At 39.8% G+C, this 21260-nt stretch overlaps 1 protein-coding gene across 6 annotated transcripts in view; it reads right to left on the reverse strand.

The window, feature by feature from the left end:
* The window catches only part of FER (FER tyrosine kinase), a 461875-nt gene extending 448519 nt beyond the window's left edge, over positions 1-13356 (reverse strand). For 4 of the 6 annotated variants that reach the window (XR_009214069.1, XR_009214070.1, XM_032156698.2 and 1 more), the window contains exon 1: positions 13269-13309. The gene's annotated coding sequence lies outside the window, so the exon portion shown is untranslated. Of the gene's footprint in view, positions 1-13268 lie in introns of all 6 variants that reach the window. The other 2 variants (XM_058440644.1, XM_058440647.1) reach the window with 2 other exon arrangements.
* Positions 13357-21260: the final 7904 nt, after the last annotated feature.

Genomic DNA, 21260 nt, shown 5'->3' on the forward strand with positions numbered 1-21260 from the left:
CTGGGAGGCCAAGGTTGCAGTGAGCTGAGATCATGCCACTGCACTCCAGCCTGGGTGGCAATGTGAGACTCTGTCTTAAAAAATAATAATAATAATAATTATACTAGAAATAAGGTAATACAAGTTACACTTCCAAAATGTGAGACTGAGTCAATAATAGAAAGTGAAGGAAACTTGGTAACCCTCTACTGTAGAGTAAGAAGTCAGCAATCCTTAATAAGCAAAATAGCTGGTAAATTGCTGTTCTCATAAATCAGACAAGTACATCTTGTTTTATTGCACTTCGACTTTCTGCACTTTACAAATATTCCCTTTTTTACAAATTGAAGGTCTATTATAATCCTGCGCTGAGCAACTCTATTGGCACCGTTTTTCCAAAGCATGTACACATTTCACATCTCTGTGTTATATCTGGTGATTCTTACAATATTTCAAACTTTTTCATTATTATTATATTTTTTATGGTCATCTGTGATCAGTGATCTTTCATATTACTATCTTAATTGTTTTGGGGCACCAAGAACCACACTCATATACGACAGTGAACTTAACTGATAAGTGTTATGTGTGTCTTGACTGCTCTGCTGACCAGCCATTCTCTACTCCCTCTCCTTCTTCTTGGACTTCCCTGTTCCATGAGACACAACAATTTGATATCGGGCCAATTAATAACCCTTCAAAGGCCTCTAAGTGTTCAAATAAAAGGAATAGTTGCACATCCCTCATTTTAAATTAAAAGCTAAATTAAGCTTAGTGAGGAAGGCATGTTGAAAGCCAAAATAGGCCAGGCGTGGTGGCTCACGCCTGTAATCCCAACACTTTGGGAGGCCGAGGTGGGTGGATCACAAGGTCAGGGATTCGAGACCAGCCTGACAAACATGGTGAAACCCCGTCTCTACTAAAAATACAAAAATTAGCTGGCATGGTGGCAGGCACCTGTAATCCCAGCTACTCAGGAGGCTGAGGCAGGAGAATTGCTTGAACCCAGGAGGTGGAGGTTGGAGGTTGCAGTGAGCCAAGATCGTGCCACTGCACTCCAGCCTGGGCAACAGAGCGAGACTCCATCTCAAAAAAAAAAAGAAAAGAAAAGAAAGCCAAATAAGCTGAACCTCTTGAACCAAACACCCACATTGTAAAAGCAAAGGAAAAGTTATTGAAGAAAATTAAAAGTGCTCTTCCAGTGAACACACAAATGACAAGAAAGCAAAACAGCCTTATTGCTGACACAAAGAAAGTTTTAGTAGTCTAGCTAGATCAAACCAGCCACAAAATTCCCTTAAGCCAAGGCCTAACGCAGAACAAGGCCTTAACTCTCTTCAATTCTATGAAGTCTAGGTGAGGTGAGAAAGCTTCAGAAGACAACTCTGAAACTAGCAGAGATTGATTCATGAGGTTGAAGGAAAGAGGCTATCTCAACATAAAAGTGCAAGGTGAAGCAGCAAGTGGTGATGTACAAGTTGCAGCAAGTTATCCAAAACTCTAGCCAAGATCACGGATGAATTTGGCTACACTAAACAACAGAATTTCAGTGTAGATGAAACAGCCTTATATAGGAAGAAAATGTCATCTGGGACTTTCATAGCTACAGAAAAAAAGTTAATGCATGACTTCAAAGCTTCAAAGGACAGACTGACGCTTGTTATGGGCTAATGCAGCTGGTGACTTTAAGTTGAACCCAATGCTCATTGCCCATTCTAAATATCACAGAGTCCATAAGAATGATACTAAATCTACTCTGCTTGTGCTATAGGAATGAAAACACAAAGCCTGTATAACAGCACATCTGTTTACAGCACGGTTTACCGAATATTTTAAGCCCATTGTTCAGACCTACTGCTCAGGAAAAAAAGAAAAAAAGAAGATTGCTTTCAAAATATTATTGATCACCAACAATGCACCTGGTAACCCAAAAACTCTGATGGAGATGTACAAGAGTAATGTTGTTTTTGTGACTGCTAACGCAACATCCATTCTGCCATACTGGCTAAGCAAAAATCTTATTCTACTGCCAGGGCAAAAAATCCTTGTCATATCTATCCAGTGAAATATACCTGTATTATGGATGAGATATCTGTGTGGGCTGTTTCCCCTTTTTCTCTCTTCCAGTTGCTATAGTTTGAATGTGTGCTCTCCATAATTCACGTATTGAAAACTTCCCCAGGGTCATTGTATTGGAAGGTGTGGCCTTTTGGAAGGTGTTTAGGTCTCAAACCTAAACCTAAACCATGATGGTAGAGTCCTCATGAATGGATTAATGCTGGTACAAAAAGAGCTTGCAGGAATGTGTTCTCTTCTCTTCTCTTCTGCCATGTGAGGACACACAGTTCATCCCTCTCTTGCCCTTCAGCTTTCTGCCATGTGATGACACAGCAAGAAGGCCCTCATGAGATGTCTACACCTTGACTTTGAAATTTCCAGCCTCTAGAACTGTGAGAGAATACATTTCTATTATTTTTAAATTACCCAGTCTGTGGTATTCTGTTATAGAAGCACAAAATGGACTAAGACAGAAATTGGTACCAGAGAAGTGGCATGTTGCTATAACAAATACCTAAAAATGTGGAAGCAGCTCTGGAATTGGGTAATGGCTAGAAGCTAGAACAGTTCTGAAGATGAATGCTAGAAAAAGCCTGTGTCGCCATGAACAGAATATTGGTAGAAATATGAACAATAAAGGCTATTCTGATGAGGTCTCAGACAGAAATGAGAACAAAGTATTGGAAACTGGAGGAAAGGCCATCCTTGTTATAAAGTGATTAAGCACTTGCCTGAATTATGTCCATGTCCAGGACTTTACAGCAGGCAGAACTGAAGAGTGATGAAGTAGGATATCAATTAAGGGTTTTTGTTGTCCACATGCTATTTTCCTTCTATCACTGAATACTGGCCTTACTACAATTAATTATACTGGTCAACTGCAAGTTGCTAGACCCTGAGACAGTCTGTTCAAACAGAACTAAAGAAATTATCCAGAGATCCTAATCTTAAGGCTAGATGCAGTACTTAAACAAATCTCTTAGTTGTCTTCTTTTGTTGAGGGACAGGTGATAAATGCATCGAAAGTTATAAGCAAAAAATTTACACAATGATAGGTGAGGGCATTTTTTTCAAGGGCATGGGAGGACATGTATGCACGCTAGAGGACTATAGTAAATGCATTTTGCTCACCTAGCATCTACTCCCTCTTTCCAGGGTCACAGTATCTTCTCCTTTCTCCAGTGATTCTAACCATTGCGATTCTCAGGCCAAAGGGTTTAGACATAGCTGACCACACTTCCTATTCCTAGTTCCAGTAGTTAGCACCTAATCCAGATATGGCCTATCATCATACACCATCCCTGTGACAACGGGATCAGGGATGGGGAAATGATTGGAATCATTCAACAAGACACAATCCTGGAACTTTTGCTAGAACTTAGGAAAACGGAACTCTTTATGTTTGGCTTCCTGAACCCAACTGAAAGAAATGTCACAGAACTCCACATGGAGAAGGCCTACCTGAGAGTTTATCTGTACCTAAAGAGAATATACTTTTAGTTTCAGTGCCCTAAGTATGAGCAGAGTTTTGGTCTCATGCAACTGAAGAATCGTGAAAATTCTAGTATTATCACCCTTAGTTTGAACTTGAAAAATCCCAAAGTTGTAAGAATTAAATTATTTGTCTAAATTCATACAGCTATTAGTAGGAGCACAGATTCAACTCTAGGTAGGTTTGCTCTTTTCACCACACCATACTCCCTCTCAGGAAAACAGTCTGAAACCTCTCTATGCTTTATAATTATCTGTACCCGTAAGCTAAATCCTCACATGGGGTGTGTATACTAGTAACATCTGTAGAAAGACCGAAAATGGAAGAATCACATGCCTTCCTGCTTTCTGTCCCATTCCTGCAACAGCTTGCCTCTTGTCTAGCATAGAACATTTCTACATCATTTTTATAATGTAGATTGAAGGCCATGCCTATCTCTTCACCATCTTCATCCTCTTTCAAAATCCATGACATTACTGTATATAATAGCAAGTATCTCCAAGCTAAGACATTTAGATCTTAGAATGCCAATTTCAGACACAGGGTAAACCAGACTCCACAATACAGAAAAGAAATCAGAAACTTAAAACAGGCAACCACCAAAGTCTAGCTCCTATATTTGTTATCATTAATTGTGAAATAATCACCAAAGCAAACCCCATTATCCCAGAAGTTAGGACACTGTTGTTTATGCTAACAACTTAAGATATTTGTCAGAACTATATGAACTTCTAGAAAGTAGTAGCTGTTAATAAACAAATTCCTTTCAAATATTATTGTTGAGGGTGGGACAGAAGGGATGGAGGACAGGACTCATGTACGTTAAGATTCCTGACATTTTCAAGAAGTCTGTCTAAAGACCATGAGAATTTTTGACAGAGCTGGAACACTCAATGAAAATGTTTCACAAATTAACTTTTTTTTACCTCTAAGGCATGGAGGATTGATGTGCATCAAGATCGAAGACTCACTGAATTCAACATTCCATTGTTAAACTTATTCAAAAATGTCTGTTTTCTAGCTAAGATCCACCACCTTCTCAGGCCTCTTTATTCTCTCTCCACTTCTAGCAGCTGGCTTTCTTTTTCAGGAAACTTTTTTACAAACAGACATTTTATAACTTCATAGAAGTTATAGTATAGGACAATCTCAAACAGAACAAAGCCAAAGCAAGATATAGACACAAGACTGTTAGCCAGGAGCATGAATATCTTAGGGTCTTGCTTCTAATAAGAGGAAGCAATCTCAGCAAAACTGCAAATATTTCAACACAGACCTTTAGAGTCACTCCCAAATAGCTGAAACTTCTATTAAATCCAGGACTATTAATAGTTTACTATATTTAGACTTTTACCATTTACATTTATTTCAGGTTTAGAGTATGAAACACCCAAGTTCAAAACCCAGTATCATTTTATAACTGGGTCTCCTTGGATAAATGATACGAACTAAAATTGGTTCCAGATCACAAAAAGAACATGCAAGCCATCAAATTCATAAATTCAAAAGAAATGTACAAAAGTGCATCGCACTTTTAGCAGGCACTAAAGAAATGTTAGTGCCCCCACCATTATAACTGAAGCCATGTAATTTACTAAAAGACTTAAGTCTTACATTGACAGAAAATGTCTCTACCTGGGAGGTTAAAATGTTGACGAGGAGAGAAAAAAGAACTATACAAAAACAAAACAAAAAATGTGTGTGTGTGTAGGAGAAAGAAATTGGCTTCTTCCTTTGTAAAAAGTTTCTATTGTATATAAATCTACATAAAGATTCTTATACATCATCCCCAACATAAATGCTTGTAAATAATTGAAATACTGATCTATCATTAATTAATTACATAGTATATTAATAAGTTATATTGACCTATAATTACATATTACCATTGTATGTTATCATTAATAATTATCTGAAACAACGACATTGTTTAATTACTCTACTATAGCAAATTTATTAAATATATTAAAAGTAAACAGGCATCACAAAGTAATGGTACTTAGCCAAATACATAAATCTGGAGTAGATTCAGAATGGACAGGAAATGCGATAGTGACTGGATTTTCCATATTACAGAGTCCATCACACACTTCTATACCGAAACAAAGAAAAAAGGTGATACCTGAAAATGTTTCCTTTGCTCCTAGTAAAGCAAAGTTTGTAAAACCTTAATGAAAATTTAAATAATGGTTAACCTATATAAGAACGTACATAGAAAGCATGTAATTCTAAAAGAAATATAATTCAAGAGAAAGTCAAGACACTGTGTATTTTCTTTTTATTGTATTTATTATCTTTTGGTGTTTCTTGTGTTGTTTGAGATGGAGTTTCTTGCTCTTGTTGCCCAGGCTGGAGTGCAATGGCACGGTCTCGGCTCACTGCAACCTCCACCTCCCGGGTTCAAGCAATTCTCCTGCCTCAGCCTCCCAAGTAGCTGGGATTACAGGTGCGTGCCAACACACCCAGCTAATTTTTGTATTTTTTTAGCAGAGACAGGGTTTCACCATGTTGGCCAGGCTGGCCTCAAACTCCTGACCTCAGGTGATCCACCCACCTCGGCCTCCCAAAGTGCTGGGATTACAGGCGTGAGCCACAGTGCCCGGCTGATATGTATATTTTCATAAAACAAGATGTGGTACAGCTGCTAGGGTGGCTACTGACCCATTTGTTATCAAAACTGAACACTGCAGCCAGCCGCTGTGGCTCATGCCTGTAATCCCAGCACTTTGGGAGGCCGAGGCGGGTGGATCACCTGAGGTCAGGAGTTTGTGACAAGCCTGACTAACATGGTAAAACGCCATCTCTACTAAATACAAAAAAATGAGCCAGGCGTGGTGGCGCATGCCTGTAATCCCAGCTACTCGCGAGGCTGAGGCAGGAGAATTGCTTGAACCCGGGAGGTGGACGTTGCGGTGAGCCGAGATTGTGCCATTGCACTCCAGCCTGGGCAACAAGAGTGGAACTCTGTCTCAAAAAACAACAACAAAGAAAACCTGAACACTGCTAGAAGAGTCAAATGCACTTTTCTTTGTATAATGTGAAATTAACAAGACAGCCCCATCAATCCACAGAAGCTTGGGAAAGTCTCCCAAGCTGAAGACATCCAGAGAGTAGAAAGGACACATACTACAGAAGTGTTCAACTCCAAGGAGAAAACATCCAAGAAACAGCAGCATACAGAAAAGCATTACAGCGACCAAGGACTAAACCTTGTGACAACGCAGGAAGCTTTGTGATTAAGCCAGAAATGCTCTTTTATTCCGCAAACTATAGAATACAAGGGGCAAGAATAAGAACCTTGCCTGTATACAAATAATGTAATGCAAAGTTGTCTGTCTTCATTTCAGAAGCAAAAAAATTAATAGCTTTAATCACTCGAGTCCCACTTACAGGATTGTACGGGTCTGAAGGGATCACTTAAACTTTTCCACTAAATTTGACGGCATTTTACGGAGGTAGTTATATCCTAGATTCACGAAGGTTTCAGGAAATACCACTTGCAAATATCAAAGGTCTTCTGAACATAGTTTTTCTAAGTCTTCACTTAGAACTGTATATTATACGTGGTACTTCCACATAGGATGAGTGATTTAAAATTAAGCTCTATTCATAGTAATGCAAAGATACTTTTCTGACTGAGCCAATGTAAAGAGCATTTTTATATTCTAAGTGCCTAGAAAATAAAAATTCTAGTACTGTTTCCACTTCTCTTAAAACCATGAGTCTCGATATAGAAATAGCCTTTTTGCAAGTACAACGATTTATACTAGAAAACTAATTTCAATTTTTGCACAATAATTAGTGTCATTCTAGTCACAATACAGACTGAGGTACTGTTACCCAAATATTTTTAAATGTTCATTAAGTTATTCTAACTTTTAAATATAGGACTCTATTAATGACATAAAATTAGTGTAATAATATTTTCTTATGTAGCATTATAAGAATGATAAGAAAAACTAAACGGGCATTCACTTCAGGAAAATGTGGAAATAACTTGGGTCCCAACTACATAATTGTAAGGTGTCTTCAGTATTTGTTACTAACAATACTTACACACTTTTTTTTTTTTTTTTTTGAGACAGGGAATCACTCTGTTGCCCAGGCCAAAGCACAGTGCTGCAATCATAGCTCAATGCAGTATTGAACTCCTGGGCTCAAGGAATCCTCCTGCCTTAGCCTCCTTAGTAGTAGTACAAGCATATGCCACCATATCTGGCTAATTTTTTAATTTTTTTGTAGAGTGCCGTCGCGATATGTTACCCAGGCTGTTCTCAAACTTCTAGGCTCAAGTGATCCTCTCGTTTCAGCCTCCCAAAGTACTGTGATTACAGGCATGAGCCACTGCACCCAGCCCACATTTTTTAATGACTCACTTTCTGCAATAAATCAGAGTAGATTCAAGTTTATACCCATAATGATGTCACTCTCAATCATCTGCATTCTAATATGCTTTCTTGAATAGGAGAGAGACTGAATTAGGGCTCGCATGCTAGAAAACTGCTCAGTGGAATATGTCATACATGTAAATATCTTGTACCTGGATGGGAAAAAATATGAGAAAACTGACTTGGATCACAAAAATCTGTTTTACTGCTGGATGAGACCATATGGACTCTAGTTCAACTCCTAACTCAGTTCAGTGCTTGCTTCTCTACACAGAATAACTATAGGCTGGTCTGCCCATTTAAACTGTATGTTCTTTAAGAATCTGAACCCTATATTTACGGAACACACAATCTGAAATAGGGATATCTGTAAAATACTGCTCCTTAAAAAATAATCATATGTTTCAGTAGGAGGTGGAAAAGACACAACTAATATACAAATAAGGGTATTATTAAATTTAAAAATAAAGTTTAAATTTTAAACAGATTGAGAAAATGTGTTTGCGGGGGCACTAGTTAGAGATTTAAGACAGTAACGTGTAGCTAATACCTGTGGTTTAAATGAAAGGAATTTAGGGCAACCATCCAAAAACACATGATCATCTAGGGAAAAAGAAAAATAAATCAGGAATCCAGACAAACTGGAGATATTTTGGAGTTAAAAATCATTTAAAGTAAATTTATAATTATCCCTACTGACATACAATAATCTAAGATTTATAAAAAGAACAGCTAATCTGAGATATTTCTAATTATTTATTTGTATAAATGGCAAATGTCATTCAACTTAAGTAAATTTATTGTAAATTTAAGTAAATTTAATTATATTTTAATTTCTTATGTGTGAAACAAGGACTTTGTGGATGGTATAATAAACACATTAATACAAGAAGAGATAAAATCAATGTTACCATGTAAAGAACTGAATACACAAGTTGAATACTTCCTAAAGTCAGTTGAATACTTCCTAAATCTTACCTACGTTGTCTCATTTCTTCTATGTAACAAGCTAGTGCAGCAATTTTACTATCCCTATTGAATAGATGAGAAAATTATGACTTAAAGAGATAAAATAACTTGTCCAAGATCCCACAGAACAGAAACTGGAACTAAAACCCAGATTATCTGACTCTAAAATAAATGGCTCTTCTTTTCACTACACTTTGAAACCCAGCAAGGAACACCTACATAAAACGTCCAGTCTTTTAATACCTACTAAAAAAAGTGACAATATCAAGTTTATAATGAATGGTGATGACGAATAAAAATTAGTAATTGTCTGATATGAATATTTTAAAAATAATTCCAAATCATGCATGACATTAAATTTTTAAAGCTGAATTATGTAATATCCTCCAAAAATGAAGAAATCTGAAATATTTCTTGAAAAGAACCAAGAAAACTTCATTTTACCTAGATATTTTGAATTCCAAAGAAAAAATATGGCCCCATATTTTGTCAGCCATACAGCAGTTTTATATGGTAAACTAAATATTTATATTACAGAATAAGAAAAAGTAACTGCTTGGGTCTAATTCCTCTTGTTCTGACTCTAATATGTCCCTTATTTATTCTTTTCCATTTTTCCCCCAGATCTAGGAGCCCTCTTCTAATTTAAGGTAACAGCCTCAAGTTCAGGAACTCTTACAAATTTTGATGTGAATGCAGATACACTGAAATGAAAACCATAAAATCTCAATAAGTGGTAGAGTGTTACAGAAGAAATCAAAGTTTGTTAGTTTTCAAATCATTATGGTAGAATGATGGGTGACTTCATTTTCTTCTCTATAGTTTTCTGAATTGATTGTAAGGCATTTAACATTTATAATCAAATAAAAATAAGAAAGAAAAGGAGTAAAAAAGGGAAGGAGGAAGGGAGGGAAGGGAAAATTGGAGCCTTGATTTTAAAAAATCCAATTGTTTCTGAGTTCACTGGATCTACAACTAAAGTTCTAAAACTGTGACCTAATTGTTTCCTTTAGGCTCTCAATAGCATAATAGGTTAACCATAAATAAGCATACCAAAGACAAATGAAATTTGGAAAAATAGTAATAAAGCAATCCAAAGATCTATAAATTCTGAGACATAGCCCTTAATATTTAAGAAATTACTATATGAATGAGCTAAGTATGAAAAACAGATTTCGGGTATGCAAAAACTAAAAAGCAGGATTCAAATACTTAAAGAGGTGTGCAGGAATTTGCCAGGTATAGAAAAATTACAAATACACAAATGTGTGAATTTATACCCATTTCCACTTATTCCTTTACTATAAATTGAAGTTTTATATCAAAATATTCCTCAGAACCATGAGACAACACCCAAGATCGTTGAATCCTATCGAAATACTGACTTAAATCTAATTACTTCAGTCTCCATGAAGAAGTTCTACTAAAAAAAGTTCACATTTGTAAGCTTTTTCCATTACAAAAATACATTCGTATTCCAAATGAACAGACATAAGATTGACCCAATTTATCAAGTTACCAAATTTTACATAATTGACAGTCCCTTGGACTTCCCTCCAAAAGATGTTTATTTATAAATCAAGTACAAAACTATAATCTATTTACACAGGAGTCCAATTCTGAAGCAAAACTTTTTTTTTTTTTTTTTTTTGAGACAGAGTCTCGCTCTGTCGCCCAGGCTGGAATGCAGTGGCGCAATCTCGGCTCACTGCAAGCTCCGCCTCTCGGGTTCACGCCATTCTCCTGCCTCAGCCTCTCCGAGTAGCTGGGACTACAGGCGCCCGCCACCATGCCCGGCTAATTTTTTGTATTTTTTAGTAGAGACGGGGTTTCACCGTGTTCTCGATATCCTGACCTCGTGATCCGCCCACCTCGGCCTCCCAAAGTGCTGGGATTACAAGCGTGAGCCACCGCGACCGGCCGAAGCAAAACTTTTATTTGTATAACAAGTTCACCAGATTTCCTTTTGTCTGATTACCAAAATGCAGTTTACTTATTTGGGCCTTGATTACAAAGATGATGACTTCCTACCTCACTCACAAGATTGCTCTGAATAGCCTCATGTAATTAAGTTAGTATAGTTTTAGTAAGTACAATTCCCACTTACAAACAAAAATAAGCACCTTATAATTTGGTGGTATGTATATATATATATACTACCTACTACATATACATGTATATACATATGCTGGGCTTTTTGTGGTTTTTGTTTTTTTGAGATGGAGTTTCGGTCTTGTTGCCTAGGCTGGAGTGCAATGGTGCGATCTCCACTCACCACAACCTCCGCCTCCCGGGTTCAAGCGATTCTCCTGCCTCAGCCTCCCGAGTAGCTGGGATTACAGGTATGCGCCACCATGCCCGGCTAATTTTGTATTTTTACTAGAGACCAGGTTTCTCCATTTTGGTCAGGCTGGTCTCGAACTCCCGACCTCAGGTGATCCGCCCGCCTCGGCCTCCCAAAGTGCTGGGATTACAGGCATGAGCCACCGCGCCCGGCCACATATGCTGGTTTTTTAAGCTTGATCATTTCAGTTCCTCTGTTCCTTAATGTTTACTGGTGTAACAGTGGTCTTGAAATCGTCATTGCTAAATATATAGGTGGTGGGTTCAACTCGACTCTTCTGCATTGTTTGAAATTTTTCATAGTAAAATAGTTGAGAAAAAACTGGCAAATTTGAAATGTTCACGGTCCAGAGTTACAGTAACATCTACATCGAAGATTAAATGTAAATGATTTGTCTACCAAAGCTTGAATTATTTCTTCTGAACTAAAGACATCAACCTTTGAAGTAGTGCAGAAGTTCCATCAACTTGACACTACATAGTTTTAGATTACGTATATTTAATGCCGTCAACAATCAATGCAGAAGAGAAACAGATCTTCACTAAAGGTCTTTCAAAGATGAAAACAGAAGTATGCCCATGTACTCTCTTAATACATTCCCACCATCTTTGGAAGCATAATTCTCTTGGCTCAAAAGTACTAGCAGAAAAGCTTTCCTGGACTACAAAAAGATACACTCTTGCTTTCCTGACTGACAAACCTGGAGCTATTCACAAATGTCTTCTTAAAGGCAACACAGGTATATACAAATACTGCACTATAGATTTTGCAAGTTTTTTTTATCCTATTCTCATTCCACATATGAATTGAAATTTAATCACTAAAATAGTTTTGATCTATTCTCTTACTGATTTTCCATTACACTTTTATATATGGTAACCTCATCTGAGAAATTTATTAACTTAAAATATCTGGAGAAAAGGAAAATGGCAGTACACCTTTACAGCAGTTTATGTCAAAGTGATAGTGAGACCACCATTAATATATGCAACTTCTGAATTAAAAAGGTTAAAAAGCTTCTCTTTTTTTAACCATAAGGCAAAGGAAAAAATGTAAGGCTACCAGCCTTAACAAATTATTAGATTTTGGATTGCACTGCAGCGGATGGCAAAATCACAAACGTACAAAGTGCCCACCTCATAGTACAGTCCTCAATTTGCGCAAGAAGTACCCTGCCCCTATCAACACAACCCAATGAGCGTATTCAGAAAGTAGATCCGAAGGGAAACTGTAAGGCAGAAAGATGACCCCTGAAGGTGCCTCCAAACATCTCCCCAATTCTAACCGGCAAAGAGACCACAGAGCAGAAATTACCGACACCACCACTAGCTTCACACTTAAGATCTATCTCTTGATTAGACTCTTGGAGGACACCTCTGGCCAAGACCGGAGGAGAAAGAGGAGGTGGGGGATAAAAGCGGGAGAAGGTGACAGATAGGAGAGCTGGGGAGGACCGCGCGGGTCAAGGGAGACGGCGGGGCTCCAGAGGCAGGAAGGGATTGGGGGAACACCAGGGGTTGAGGGTGCCCCCCCAGCGGGACGGCGGAGCCCAGATGAGTGCCGCCGAGAAAAGGGTTGCGGGTACAGGCAAGACTGGGCGGTGCCCACAGTCCCCCCCAACCCCGCCTCACGCCCACCAGCCCCCAGACCCCGCGACGGGGCGGAGCCACTGCGCCTGCCACAGCCCGTTCGCGCCGGCACCCGCCCCCTCAGCATTCGGGTCCCGGGATGGTGGGAGGGGCGGCCCTCGTGGGGCTGGGTGTGTAGCCCGGCCCAAGCCCCAAACAGGAATGCTCCGCTGCGGGCGGGAGGATGGGCGGATGACCCTGCAGCGAGGGACGGGGGTTGGGGGGGGCGCTAGCTGAGGGCGGAGGAAGAGCCTCGGCACAGCCCCCAACGCCCGGGCCGAATCCCGGGCGCCCCTCTGCGGGCAGGCATTGTTGCCCCCGCTCTAGGCTTGCCTTCCCTCCTCTTCCCCCCTCCCCCCGCGTTGCCCCGGGCAACAGCGCCTACCGCCGGCGGCGCGAAACGCACCTACCTAGAACCTGACAAGCCCGAGCCCCTCAGACTCCGGAGCCAGTCGCCACCCCGCGTCACGGGGGCTGCCACAGCCAATAGGCGCCACTGTCACGAACCTCTGCAACCAATCCCGCTGCACTCCGGTCTCCGGGCACCCTCGAGGCCTCAGCCAATGGGCAAGAGCGGAAGGCGGGCGCAGCCGCCCGGCCCTCAGCCCCCTCCTCCACTACCTCCCAGGAGGCGGGGAGCGGCCGATTGGCCCGGACCCCGAAGGGGCAGGACTTGGGCCCTAGGCTGGGTGGGCGCACGCTTAGCCCAGGCTGCGGGTCCTGGGAGTGGAGGCGCCGAGCTGCGGTCGCCGCCTTCTGGGCTCGCTCACCAGCCCGGGTGGAGTCCCAAGGTCTGCGCGTTTGTGCCGCTCTCCCCGCCTCGGTAACCTGCTCCTCCCTAGCGGGTGTCCTGGGCTGCCGGGGTGAGATGCCGCCGGAGACGGACGAAGGCGTCACAGGAAACTTTGGGAGGCTCGCCTGGCCGCGGCCGGGAAGTGGCCCGACCGGCGATGATAAGCTGAGGCCGCCTGGAAGGGACTACTCCGCGGGTCAGCAGCCGGAAAGGAATTCGGAGAGTGGGGGCGGAGGCGTGATTAAAATGTTAAGTGTGCCCGTAGGGCGCTGGGCGATCCCAGGAGCTGAAATCTCCGGGAAGGGAAGCCGCTTCAGAGCCGCGAGGCCCCCACCCCTAAAATAGTCACTTTTCAGCCTCAGAATTGGTCACTTTTTCCTGTACGTTCCCACGTTTTACTTGCATCTGTTATTAACGTGCATTGCTTTAGAATGGTTTTCAGCAACTCCACTTACTCTGAGTCCCTTAAGGACAGGAACTGTCTTTCAGTCCTGTACTCCCAGTGCCTGAGCCTGCCTAAAAATGTTAGAAACTCAATGCTGGAATTGTTATGGATGTTTAAAAGCATACAGCAGGTCTTGGGAGTGGCCCCCTATAATAAATTCTTACCTCTTCGGGAGTCTAGAATGCGTGGAGAACCCAAACGGGTCTGCTCTTCAGTGATGGCCGTTTCTGAAGCGTCCTTCACCAAAAGAATTTGGTGAAAAATGAGTACTGTGAACTACAAGATTATTACTAGGTGATCAGTAACAGTAGAATAGGTATTCGTCATTATTCGAGGCTGTGACCCTCCCATGTTCCTGTAGTAGACTTTTTAAGGCGGTGTTATCTTCTGCATTGGTTGAACCACATAGCGTCAATCCGGTATTGCCCCTCCCTCTCAAAAACTGAGTTACATAGGAGCCAAAGAAGAGTGGTGAATATTTTCTCTAAGCAGGGTTATTTATTTAGCCATAGAGAACAGCCCTACACATAGAAAAACATAAATCTTAAGTTGGACTTTTTTTTAAGTCTACGTAGTTTTAAAGCTAAAGAAACAAAAACCAACATAAAAATTTTAAATAAGAAGCTTAATTCTCCCTATTGAAAATGGAGGATGAGATTTCCCGTCCCTTAGAAAACTTAAGGACTTTCTTAATTCTTAAGTACTTTCTCAACTCTTTGAAATGTGTATAAATCCATTTGAGGACTAGATAGGTCTTGTCAACTGTATGATCAGGAATGTCTCTGGACCTTTTTTTTTTTTTTCTTAAATGCTGCACATATCAAGGGAGTAGCATCCCTCTCTACCTCCCAGTTTCTGTGAGAGAGTAGGAGCCTAACTTCGGTGAGCAACTTGCTCCATGTTGCAAAACTACCTTCCGTCATAAAGACAGAAGTTTGTTTTTCCTCTGGATAAAACCAATTAACACAGATGGTCACCCCAATTATTAAGTAAAGATGAACTGTATGTGTCAAATGTCAGGTCCTCTTACCTGAGGACTAGTTATTGTTCATCTTGAAAACGTGTATGTAATGGGTCGTATATACTTGGCTATATAAAAGGGCAAGATTTCTGTCTTTGCAATCTCTTAGCAAATTGCCGTGATGTGCATCACATATCGTTTAATGCATATTCAATAGTAAAAGTGTTTTGTCTACTGACGTTTGTGGAGAGGATTTCTGGGTTGGGAGATTTTGGTTTTATATTTTTCCAACAATGCCTATACCCAGAATGTTGGGATGACAAAGTTAAGGAAATTAATTACTTTGGAGTTTTTAAATGTTCTCTAAAATGATGGTTAATATTTCATATGTATTTCATAGTGATTGTTAAATGCACAAACTATGGTTCTGTGAGTAAACTTCTTAAAATCGAAGTGAATTTTCTGTGAACATCAAACGTTGTATGTAATATCAATAAGAATGAAATGAATGAAAATTTAGTTAGGTAATGCCAAAATACAACTTTGGAGACTGCTTCATGACTGAATACCTTTCCCAAGAACCTTAGAATTTCTCCAGCTTTATACAAAGGGAATCAAGATGTAGAAAGATGTGGTTGTTGAATATGTTATTACATATTTGCAGAAAGTAGCTTTCAATAAAGATGTGGTAGAAATAGAGCTGTTTGATACACAACGTGTGTGTTTGTGTTAAGGAACCCAAATCTAGAAAAACAGTAAGAATCTTTCCATATCCACAATTGTTCTCTGAGTTCTCACCTATTCATTCCAAAACCTTAAAAGTTGTCTACCATATGCCAGTGATTGTGTGAGGAAATGCAGTTGTGAAAGAATGTACTTGAAGTAAATGAATGTGGCAAAAACCTATGCTGCATTTTTGAAGCATACAAAAATATATAGCAAATCCAGTTTCACGTTTTATTCCTCTGTTGGAATTATCACATTGCATTGCAACACATTTAATAAACACTGTGTGTCACCTTAGTATATATTCCATGTTCTCAAATACCAAACTTTGTCTGTTCTAATAGCATTACTTACTGGACAATGAAAATAATAATGTGGACATCAAACCTAGGTGGGTAATAAAAAATGATTGAAAAGTTTTTTACTTTTTTTGATTAGCACCATCCATGCCTCACCCCATCTCTCCACCTCCCTTTTTTCCTGTTTAAAAGTATAGACTGCAAGAGGAATCTTGGTTGTGTGCCATCTTAGTTCAGTAGTTCCCATACTTACCCCTCCCTCCTTTTCTTCATCTGTGTCTCTTTTCTGCCAACTCCTTTGATTTGTGACTCTCTGCTTTCTAATCCACAATTCATACCTATCCACAATTCATAACTAACCATACACACATACTGCTCCTAAAATAGAGATCATGATGAGGTATGCAGTATGGAAACCATATCTATCCTTATTCTATACATGCTGCAGTGTTTGTTTTCAGTGGATGTATCTTTTTTTCTTTTTGAAAAGTGTTCTCTTGAATGAATACCGTTCCTAGAGGTCACATTTGTGTGAAATTTTCTTTAGGACTGTTTTGGCTTTCCAAATTTCAAATTTTCAAAATGGCTTAATCGTTTCCTTTATTTTTTGAATCTGTGTTAGGAAAATAGCAGGGTAGTTGGAGGGGGAGGCAAGAAAAGAAAATGAAGTAGACTTGAAGGAAGAAAACATCTATTCTGTCTTCAAACTAGATGTCAAATGTATTAACACCATCTCCCAACCATCTTTCCCAGCCAGCAGGTGGCCATCCTAGTACTCTAATTAATATCGGTTCTCCTGCTTCCCTGACCTGCTCTCCATTAAGAAATCCACCAACATTCATAATCAAGACATGCCTTCTCCAAAATGCCCCTGGATCACTAAAGGCCTGTCCCTTTTTAAGCCATCCTTTTCTCAGATTTTTTTTTTAATTTCTTTAAAGTTAAATCTCACTGTTGCCCAGGCTGGAGTGCAGTGGTGTGATCTCAGCTCACTGCAACCTCCGCCTTCCAAGTTCAGGCTATTCTCCTGCCTCAGCCTCCAGCTAAGCAACTGGGATTACAGGCATGTGCCACCAAGCTCAGCTAATTTTTGTATTTTTATTAGAGACAGAGTTTCACCAAGTTGGCAAGGCTGGTTTCGAACTCCTGAACTCAAGTGATCCACCTCTCTTGGCCTCCCAAAGTTCTTGGATTACAGGCATGAGCCACCGTGCCTGGCCTTTTCTCAGAATTGACCTGTCCTTTTCCTCATCCCCTTATCCCTGGTTCACTGTGGCTTCAGAGTTAACTGAAAAATGTGTGTGCCTGTGTAACAGTGCTGTAATAATGAATTTATATGTGTGATATTATCAGAATCACCTGAAGATCTTTTCAAAAATAGACTCCCAGATTAACTCCCAAAGATTCTCACTTGGAAAGGCAAAAAAGTTCAGGAAAGTCTGTATGTTTGGCATGAGACCAGTGAATTGTTCAACATGGTGTGTTGAACTCAGGCATTTATCTCTGCTATGTCCTGAAAATCCTTGATACAACATAAACACAGGTCCAGGTGCCTCAGCCTCCTGAACAGCTGGGATTACAGGCATGTGCCACCACACTCAGCTAATTTTTGTATTTTTATTAGAAACGGGGTTTCACCAAGTTGGCCAGGCTAGTTTCGAACTCCTGACCTCAAGTGATCCACCTCTCTTGGCCTCCCAAAGTGCCTAGGTTCAGGCCTAGGGATCTCTGAGGCGGCATGGTTGAGAAAAGAGGCTGTAAATAACAGGATTGCCTGACAGTCTGTAAAAGGAGTAGGGAGACCCTACTTCCCCCATCAAGATCACTTCCCCTACCAAGCAGCTGGGTTAACACACTACTCTACCACAATCCAGAGACAACAAGGTTTACTCCTTGGAGTCATTAGAGAAGCTCTGATCTTGAAGATACAGAGACAGCTGAATATTACCAGGAGAAAAGTGCCTACTGCACATTGGGGTAAAGGGAATACGTGAAAGTCTACATACTAAACTAAGTTCCAAGCTCCCATAATGACTGTATTCAGCTTCCTGTCCCTCAGAGAAGATCTTAGAGGATTCCTTTTAGGGAAATTGACTTGCCTGAGGAAAAGTATTTTTATAACTAGTGAGTACTGAGGGTGTGGGGGTAGGGGGATTTTCCAAAATGGACAGATGCCCTGCCTAATCACGTCAAAAATAAGGTCTGCCAATCCTTAAAGAAATGAAAACAGGAGGCTATTTTTCTAAAGAAAAATTCAGAGAGAGAAACGAACTTTGAAAAGTTAAAAAAAATTAAAATTCAATAGCAGATGATAAAATGAAATTGAGAAGTCTCAAAAGAAAAAAAGACAAGCAGTTGAAAACTATGAGGAAAAAGTGTAGGATCAATTCAGGAGATCAAACATCTAATCTATAGAAAGAAAAAAGGAGACGGGGAGAGGGGGCAAAATTAGCAAAGAAACACATTTCCCCAGTACTGAAGGACCTGAGTTTCCAGACTGAAAAGGATCTGATGAATGGCTTGCAAAATAATGAAAAAGACTCACACAAAAGCACTTAATCCTAAAATGTCAGAACAGCTGAGATTTTTTAAATTCCCTAAATGCTTCAGATAAAATAACAGAATGCAGACAAAAGAGCAGACATGAGAACAGAGAAAGGCATTGGACTTCTTAACAAATGATACTGAAAGCTAGAAGAAAATGGAGCAATATCCTAAATTCCAAGGAGAGATCATTTACAATCTAGAATTCCCAATAAAACCAACCAATCAATGAAGTCTAAGAGTAGAATAAAAGTATTTTCAGACATTGAAGATCTCAAAAAGTTTTCTTTCTATGAAATCTTTTCTGATGAAGGTACTTAAGGGTGTTTTCCACCAAAAAGGGGGCTTAAAATAAGAGAGACTGTGGCAGGCCAGGTCTCACTAGCGTAGGCCTCCATAACAACTGTTTCAGTACTGACTGAGTGGTTAAGTTAAATATTAAAAGCCAGTGCCCTTATACAAAGGCTGAAATGTAAGAAAAGCCCACCAAGAATTTTGCCTAGGCCTTTCCTGGGCCTTAGAACATGACAAAAATAACAAAATTCTTAGCAGGACCCATTTAGGATTAAATAAGTTTTATTGGAGATCTGAAGAAACTCCCCAGGCTTCCACAAACAAGTTTATTGGGGGTCTGAAGGAACTCACCAAACCTCCATGATTTAGCAGGAGACAAGATAAGGGTAGTCACCCCAGTACCTGGACCCATTTACATTAAGAAAATTTACTGAGGCTCCAGAGAAAGGTCATCAGGACTCAGACCTTAGTTATAGATTAAAAGAAGTTAATCACTGATGTCTTTAGATGAAGGCACACTTACATGTAGACATATAGCTTAGAAGGTATATAAGCTCAGGAAAACTTGGTAATTTTGAGTTGGTCTGGCGATAACTTCCAAGCCTTCTCCCTATAACCGAATGCAGAAATAAAACCTCTCTTCCTCCCCGTTCATTTGCATCTCATTATTGGGCCATGAGAAATAGCAGCCTGACCTTCAGCTTGGTCCAGGAAGAAGATGAAGACATGGAGTCGACATTGGTGAAAGGAAAGAGGAATATCCAGGATGATATCAAAAGAAATTTCTAGGATAACAGTTGTATCACAGGCCTAAAAGGCAGCCAGCGTAGATTGAAGAAAGATAATGGATATCTCTGGAACTGATGTCTCCAAGAGAAAAAACAGTGGAGTCAATAGAGTTTCTGATGTGTTTCATCACATGGAGAGATGTATTCCCATTCTGACCAAATTTGTAGATGACTTATAGGTAGGCATAAAAGAGATGAAACAAATGGAAAATAGAGCAATTATTAACCACAGGAGGAAAAAATTATTTTAAAAACAGAAACTTTATATTTATAAATGTAATCATAGTATTTCATGTAGCTTAGTATTAAAATTTATTGCATAATTATCTTAATCTAAGCACCAAAATTGATTAAATAAAAAATTATAATACTGTCATTTCTATGATATTGTAGGACAAGGATAAGGGAAACTGAGTGGAAGTAATGTGAGGTAGCTAAGTCCTCGGGGAAGTCAGCAGGTAATTTCCAATATTGAAAAATCAAGAAAGAGTATTGTGAGCATGCTTCATGATAGAAAGGGTAAACACCAGTGTTAAGAGTAGAGTTCAACTATCAGATGGTGATGGGGACTGAAGAGTAACAGTGATTAGGGCTGGGAGCTGCTTTTTAGTGTTATAAATGAAGATGTCATTTCACTTGTATTGCTTTGATAAAAACAGACTTAAAAAAAATCTGTAGATGAGTCTGTTGCATGGCCAGGTTTGAAAGCTACTGAGAGGAAAAACAGGGCAAGGAACATCTGTCCCCATCACTGCAGATAGAATACATGTTAAAAAGGATACGCCTCTTCTATGTAAGTGACATTCTAGAGGGAAAAAAAAGGGCCAGGCATGGTGGCTTACACCTATAATCCCAACACTTTGGGAGGCCAAGGTGGGCAGATCACTTGAGACCAGGAATTGGAGACCAGCCTGGCCAACATGGTGAAATCTTATCTCTACTAAAAATACAAAAATGAGCTGGGCGTGGTGGCAGGCGCCTATAATCCCAGCTAGGGTAGCTGAGGAGGAGAATTGCTTGAACCTGGGAGGTGGAGGTTGCAGTGAGCCGAGATTGCACCATTGCACTCCAGCCTGGGTGACAAAGTGAGACTCTGTCTCTAATAAAATAAAAATAAAATAAGATAAAAAGGGGAAAAAAAGGATATGTCAATTATAATAATGTTTTATCTTTGCTTTCTAACTTAGTTATTCACTCAATGAATATTTCTTGAGCACCTATTATGTACCAAAAGCACTGTTGAGAGGCTCTGAGGATACAACAGAGAGCTGCTGCAGGGACAGGGTTCCTTCCCTGAAGTCGAATGGGACATACAGACAATAAGCAAGAAAAAGGATTAACAGACAACCTACAGATTGTGATAAATGCTGGGAAGGATGTGAATAGAACGACATGAGAGAGAATAAAAAGGAATAGAAAGAAGGAAACAACTAAGCTACAAATCTTAGAATCATAGTTATATAGTGGGAACTTAAGCAAATCGCTTAGCCTTTCTGAGCTTCAATGTTTGCATTATTAATTGCAGGTAATAATTCCAACCTCACTGGTTCTT

This window comes from Hylobates moloch, unplaced genomic scaffold, assembly GCF_009828535.3.
Source record: "Hylobates moloch isolate HMO894 unplaced genomic scaffold, HMol_V3 SCAFFOLD_6, whole genome shotgun sequence".
NCBI classification, from domain to species: Eukaryota; Metazoa; Chordata; class Mammalia; order Primates; family Hylobatidae; genus Hylobates; species Hylobates moloch.